General features: G+C 47.0%; 1 long non-coding RNA gene and 1 other non-coding gene across 2 annotated transcripts; both read left to right on the top strand.

The window, feature by feature from the left end:
- Positions 1–578: 578 nt before the first annotated feature.
- LOC125920749 (uncharacterized) lies at positions 579–2,641 on the top strand. The gene is made up of 3 exons (XR_007457182.1): positions 579–618; positions 841–943; positions 1,082–2,641. It is a non-coding gene; the product is annotated as an uncharacterized LOC125920749 (long non-coding RNA).
- Positions 2,642–3,360: 719 nt separating this feature from the next.
- Positions 3,361–3,445, top strand: TRNAQ-UUG (transfer RNA glutamine (anticodon UUG)). The gene has a single exon. It is a non-coding gene; the product is annotated as a tRNA-Gln (tRNA).
- The last annotated feature ends 4,003 nt before the right edge of the window (positions 3,446–7,448 follow it).

The following is a 7,448-nucleotide window of genomic DNA, read 5'->3' as shown; positions in this document are numbered from 1 at the left end:
TCATAGTGCAAATGGGGTGCTTTACAGTGACCTGATTCCCCTGCGTTCTAGAAAGCCCTCTGCACACTGCGTAGAGAATGGATTGTGGCGGGAACTGCGGTCAGGAGGCTACTGCAATAGTCCAGGCAGAGGTGGTGGGCCTGGACCAGAACGCTGACACAGGGGGAGCCGAGGGGCAGGCCCACTTGAGCATTCTGGAGATAAAGCAAGGAGGTCAAAGGGAAAATACTTCCAGTTGTTAGATTCAGTCCCGGGGATGTAATGTGCAGCATGGGGACTACAGTTCACGACATTGGGTTGTCTACTTCAAAGTGGCTAAGAGAGCGGATCTTAGAAATTCTCATCCCAAGAGAGCAATATTTGCAACTGTGTGTGATGATGCGCGTTAGCAGAATCCACTGTGGAAACCCTTCCATGATATACACATATATCAGATCCTTATGTTGTGCACCTGGAAGTAATCCAATGCTAGAGGTCGGTTCTAGCTCAACAAAACAGAGGGGAAACTGCATTGACTCATCTCTGGTTACTATAGCTATCGATGGTAGAAATTCTAGAACTCCATTGTTGGGAAGAGCCTCAGGGCTTTGGATTTCAGAGCTAGAAGCAGCCAGTCTGGTAGGATTGCTCATATCTGCCTAATTTCCCGTTACCTTTCTTACAGAGGGAAGGCCTGGGCCTGGGGAGGGTGGGTGCCCATGCTGGGCTGTATGACTTATAGATGCCAAAGTTGCTTCCGGGAAAACAAAGCACCAGATCCAGGCTCTCCCCACCCCCCCCCCCGCCGCCGCCCCAACCCCCCTCCCAGTTCTGCTTATATAATCCACCCTCTTCCTAAAGCAGGGATATCCCGGATCGCTGCTTCGTCTCAGCCTCCCCTGGAACCCTTCCAGTGAAGCTCACCCCTTTGTGAGGAAGCCTGCTCCGTTTCCACTCAGCCAAGGTGGATCATTCTCCCGTCTACGGCCTCAAACCCAGCTCGGGTTCCGTTCTGTGAGCCACAGAGCAGCCCGTTCCCTCTTTCCAGAATTTCAGGTGATTTCAAACTGTCCACCTCCCCCTTTGGGGCCTTCTTTTCCAGGCTACACACACTTCGTGAACAGCGGGACCTCCTAACCTGTAAGTTGCCACCCCCTCCCCCGACTGCCCCTGTTGGGAGGGAGAAGCCGCTTGGGCAGCAGAGGCGAAGACGGCTTCGTAGAGCAGCCTGGCCCGCGTGACAAAGCCGAGTCTGTCTGGTATCGGCTCCAGCTGTGAGTCCCTGGCTATCCTTATTTCAAGGGCAGCACTGCGCCTGGAGAGCTCCTGTTCCCTGGCCGATGAAGCAGCTGGAAGAAACATGATCTAGGCATCCAGAGGCCCGTGCAAAATGCAAGACCGAGCGGAGTGTCCTAGGGGAAGCTGAGCGAGGGCTTGGCGGGGTGGGTGCTCTCACGTGTCCTCGTCACCACGTGGCATTCACCTTTGTCTTCTGGTTGGTTTCTCGTGTGTCTCTTCTCAGCAGGGTGGGGAATTGTGCAACCGGTTTTATTTTCTGATGCAATGTGGGGTTGTCCTGTCTTACTTAACTAAATGAGCTCACCAAAAACAGAGCCTTGGTTGAGTCGTTCCCAAACACTGTTGGTTTCCCTGGACATTCCCTTTTGGTCTGTGTTCAGGGCTCAGCTCTGTGATGCTGGAGGACTTAGGATTGGCCCTTCTTCATGGGTCTCCATCAGAACTTACGACTTGTGCAGTGTCCCAGTGGAGGACCTGGGGTGAGCCCTGTGGAGCCCAGAATGTTCCGGGGAAGGCACTGAATGCAGTGGACGTCAAGGGGAAGACTGAGCTCACCACTCTCCTGCCTGGTTTGGCCAAAGACCCCACTCCCAGCTGCTGTGATGGACCTTCTGGGCTTCCATTGTCAGAAAGGGGCAGCCCTGGGCCCAGAGAGCTGGACTGGAGTCATGGCCCCACCACTGAGCAGCTGTGGCCTTGGAAATATTACGTGGCCTCCCTGTGCCTTAGACTTCTCTTGGGAAAGGTAAGAGCACGGGTAGCTCCTATCTCCTCAGGTCTGTGAGGGTGGAATGAGACACTGAAGAGCTTTCTGTATAGTAGGCACTATACAGAAGTACAGCGAGTGTCAGTGTTTTGCTTTTAAATTTGGAACCACTGAGAGAAAGTCTAAGACTTAGGGAGTATCCAAGATGGCGACATAGGAAGACCCTGAACTCACCTCCTCCCATAGACGCACTGAATCCACACCGACCTATAGAGCAATTCCTCCTGAAGAAAAACTGAGGGCTGACTGAACAGCTTCTGCACAACGGAGGACAGAGGGACCACACAGAACGGCAGGAGAGACGGAGAACGGGAACAATGGGAACCCCCGCCTCTACTCTGAAAGCTACAGTGGGGAGGGACGGCCCTAAAGGCCCTGCCTGCAGATTCGCCCGCCCTGAGACACAGCAAAATAGTGGCAGCTTAAGGGGCAATGAGACTAGAAGGGAAGGAAACCCATTCACTAACTCTAGGGTGTCCACCAAGTGGGGGACTGCTGGAACTCCGAGTCAGAGGGGCTTATAAATGCCACTGTTTACATTCCCCCTCCACCTCCATAGCACAGACAGCAGCAGGGTCTGGGCACCTTAGTCAGCCTGTTGCTTCAGTGAGACCCAGGCCCCTGGTCCACACCAGCTCCAACTAATCCCCTAGCCCACCCCACCCCCCCCCACACACCGACCTGTACCTGCCTGAGCTCTAGCCATCCCACCAGTGCAGCCCCAGCATGGTACACTCTGGAACACCACCCCCCAGTGCCTACTTCAGCTCCAGCCATCCCGCCAGGGATGCCCTGTACAGAGCATGTAGACAGCCAGGCAAAGCCAGCGGGCACATGCAGTCTACACAGGGACTATTTCTATACAAGGCCACTCCTTCAAGACTGGAAGGGGTAGTTATTTTGCCCGATTCACGGAAACAAACACAGAAAGTCAAACAAAATGAGGAGACAGAGGAAAATGCCCCAAAGGAAATAAGACAAAACTCCAGAAGATGAACCAAATGAAATAGAGATAAGCAATGTACTTGATAAAGAGTTCAAAGTAACGGCCGTAAAGACGCTCACTGGACTCGAGAGAGGAGGGAAAGAACCCAGTGAGAACTTCAAAAAATAGATGGAAAATATGAAAAAGAAGCATCAGGGTTTAAGAATATAATAACTGAAATGAAAAAATACACTACAAGAAGTCAGTAGTAGATTAGAGAATGCAGAAGAATGGGTCAGTGATCTGGAACACAGAGTAATAGAAAACACCCAAGCTGAACAGCAAAAAAGAAAAAGAATTTTAAATTTAAAAACTGAGCATAGGTGGGGGCACCTGGGTGGCTCAGTCGGTTAAGCGTCTGACTTTGGTTCAGGTCATGATCTCGTGGGTTGTGGGTTCAAGCCCCACCTCGGGCTCTGTGCTGACAGCTCAGAGCCTGGAGCCTGCTTCGGATTCTATGTCTCCCTCTCTCTCTGCCCCTCTACTGCTTGTGCTCTGTCTCTCTCTCAAAAATAAACAAACATTAAAAAAAAAAAAAAGACAGCATAGTTTAAAGGGACCTCTAGTACATCAAGCACACTAACATTCACACTATAGGGATCCAGGATTGGGTGGGGGTGGCGGGGGGAGGTAGGGAGCAGAAAACTTATTTGAAGAATTAATAGCTGAAAATTTCCCTAAATTTGGGGAGAAAACAGACATCCAGATCCAGGAAGTACAGGTAGCCTCAGACAAGAACCTAAGGAGGTCAATATCAAGATACATAATAATTAAAATGTCAAAGATTAGGGGCACCTGGGTGGCTCAGTCCGTTGAGCATCCAACTTTAGCTTAGGCCATGATCTCACAGTTTGTGGGTTCAAGCCCCATGTCAGGCTCTGTGCTGACAGCTCAGAGCCTGGAGCCTGCTTCGGATCCTCTGTCTCCCTCTCTCTCTGCCTCTCCCCCACTCAAGCTCTGTCTTTCAAAAAATGAAACATTAAAAAAAATAAAATGTCAAAGGTTTGAGATAAGGAGAGAATCTTAAAAGCAGCAAGAAAAAAGCAGCCAGTTACAAATAAGGAAGCCCCCATAAGGCTATAAGTTCAGTTTTCAGCAAAAACTTTGAATATATTATCCTGCTCCCTCTGGCCTATAAAATTTTTGCGGAAAGGAAAAAATCAACAACCAAGAATACTCTGTCTGGCAAGATTAATATTCAGAATTGAAGGAGAGATAAAAAGTTTCCCAAACAAAAATTTAAAGGAGTTCATCACCACTGAACTGACCATACATGAAATGTTAAAGGGACTTATTTAAATGGAAAAGAAAAGGCCACAGCTAGAAGGAAATTATAAAAGGAAGAAATTTCACAGGTAAAAAGCAAACATGTAGTGGGGCACCTGGGTAGCTCAGTCGGTTAAGCGTCCGACTTCGGCTCAGGTCATGATCTCGTGGTTTGTGGGTTCGAGCCCCGTGTCGGGCTCTGTGCTGACAGCTCGGAGCCTGGAGCCTGCTTGGGATTCTGTGTCTCGCTCTCTCTCTGCCCCCTCCCCTGCTCACGCTCTGTCTCTCTCTGTCTCAAAAATAAATCAAACATTAAAAAAATTTTTTTTAAAGAAAGCAAACATAGTAAAGTTAGTAGGTCAATCACTTATAAAGCTAGTATGATGGTTAAAAGCAAAAGTAGTAAAGCCAATTATGTGTTAGGGGATCCACAAAATAACAAGATGTAAAATACGACATCTATATGTAAAACATGTAGAAGGGGAAGAAAATGTGGTGCTTTTAAAATGTGTTGGAACTTAAGGACCACCGACTTACTAGACTGCTACTTGGGATGTTACATACGAACTTCAGGGTAACCACAAATCAAAACCTATAAAAGGTATACGAAAGAAAGAAAAGAATCTAAGCATAATGCTAATGTCATTAATCACAAAGAAGGAGAGCAAGAGAAGAGAAAAAGAGAAAAAATACAAAGACAACCAGAAAACAATTAGCAAAATGATAATAAGTACATGCTTATCAATAATTAAGTGTAAATGGTCTAAATGCTCCAGTTAAAAGACACAGTGTGACAAGACCCATCTGGGGAATTCTGGTCCAAGACAGTGATGCAGGAAAACCCTGAACTCACCTCCTCTGTGGACACACCGAGTCTATACCTATAGATACAGCAATTCCTCTGAAGAAGAACTGGGACCGATCGAACAGTTTCTGCGCAAGAGACAGAGAGACCACATGGAGAACTGCAAGAGACATAGAGACACAGTAATGCAGGGAACGCCCCCCCCCCAGCCCCATCTGTGAACTGCAGTGGGGGAGGGATAGTACAGAGACATCCTCAGCAAATTCGTCTGCCCTCATGCACAGAAAAAATACACTGCAGTTAAAAGGGGCAACTAGAATCCAGAGGAGCCAGCCCTAGAACCCTGCCAAATGGCAAGGGAGCTGCTGGAACTCTCTCTGGGTCAGAGGGGCTGGTGAGCACCATGGTTTATGTTCCCTCTCCAACTTAATAGCATGGATGGGAGTCCTAGCCGGCCGACCACCTGTGTAAACCTTGGGCCCCCAGCACATCGGCCTTAGCCATCCCACCAAGGTGGTCCCCATGTGTCACAACCTGGGACACCCCAGATCATTCACTACAGTTCTGGCCATTATGCCAAAGTGACATAGGCAAAGTACCCCGGAACACTCTAGGGCCACACTGCTTTGGCTCCAGATGGCTTGCTAGGGCACCCCTGGCACAGAGCACCCAGTGCCTCCTAGCTCATGCCTACTTTGGCTGCAGCCACCACACCAGAATCCCTACACTGAGTACCTTTGGACCCTACCCTGGTCTGTGCCCCACATAGCTTCAGCCACCCCACCAGGGTACCTCTTATGCAGAGAGCCGTGACCCCTTGGGTTGCACTTCAGCTGCCCTACCAGGGTGCCTTCTGTGCAGAGCCATAGGGCCCCCCTGGCTCAAGCGCATTTCAGCTGGGCCACCCCACCAGGGCAGCCCCAGCATGGGGTGCCCCAACCCCAGCCCATGCAAGCCACAGCTCTAGCCAACCGGCCAAAGTCACCAGGCACAAGCGCTCTACACAGGGAATAACCACACACAAGACCATCCCTTAAAGTTAAGAAAAGTAGCAGTCCCACCCAATTCACAGAAACAAACACAGAAAGCCAAACAAAATGAGGAGACAGAGGAATATGCTAAAAATGAAAGAACAAGAGGTGCCTGGCTGGCTCAGTCAACAGAGCACGCGACTCTTGATTCCAGGGTTGTGAGTTCAAGCCCCACACTGGGTGTAGAGATTACTTAAAAATAAAATTGATAAAAAATAAAATAAATAAATAATAAAGTATATAATAACAAACAATAAATAACAAAGGACCATAATAAACAAAATCACTAATGAAGGAGGAAAAAGAACCACCAACACCCCAGAAATACAAACTGTGAAAGAATATTATGAAAACCTATATGCCAACAAATTCAACAACTTAGAAGAAATGGATACGTTCCTAGAACTATATCATCTTCCAAAACTAAAGCAGGAGGAAATAGAAAATTTGAACAGACCAATTACCAGCAATAAGATTGAATCAGTTATCAAAAAACTACCAACAAAGAGGGCACCAGACTGGCTCAGTTGGTAGAGCATGTGTCTCTTACTCTCAGAAGTTCAAGCCCCACACTGGGCACAGAGATTACTTAAAACAAAACAAAACAAAACAAAACAAAAACCCCCAAAATTCCCAACAAAAGTCCAGGACCAGATTGCTTCACAAATTCTATCAAATATTTAAAGAAGAGTTAATATACATTCTTCTTAAACTATTCCAAAAATATAAGAAAATTTCCAAATTCATTTTGTGAGGCCAGTATCACCCTGATACCAAAACCAGATAAAGATACCACACACACACACACACACACACACACACACACACACACACACACACAAAGGAGAACTACAGGCCAATATCTCTCATGAATATAGATGCAAAAAAATCCTCAATAAAATATTAGCAACTGAAACCAACAATACATTAAAAAATTATATACCATGATCAAGTGGGGTTTATTCCCAGGATGCAAGGGTGGTTCAATATTAACAAAACAATCACTGTGATATGCCACACCAATAAAAGAAAGGATAAAAATCATATCATTATTTCAATAGATACAGAAAAAGCATTTGACAAAGTATAAACATCCATTCATGATAAAACCCTCTACAAAGTAGATCTAGAGGGAATATACCTCAACATAATAAAAGCCTTCTATGAAAAACCCATAGTCAACATCATACTCAAATAGTGAAAAATTGAGAGCTTTTCCCCAAGATCTGGAACAAGATAAGGATGTCTGCTCTCACCACTTAAAAAAAATTTTTTTAAATGTTTATTTGTGTGTGTGTGTGTGTGTGTGTGTGTGTG

The sequence above is a fragment of the Panthera uncia genome, chromosome C2 (genome assembly GCF_023721935.1).
Source record: "Panthera uncia isolate 11264 chromosome C2, Puncia_PCG_1.0, whole genome shotgun sequence".
Classification (NCBI taxonomy): Eukaryota; Metazoa; Chordata; class Mammalia; order Carnivora; family Felidae; genus Panthera; species Panthera uncia.
The sequence above is the reverse complement of the archived record's forward strand: the minus strand, read 5'-3'. Positions and strand labels throughout refer to the sequence as shown.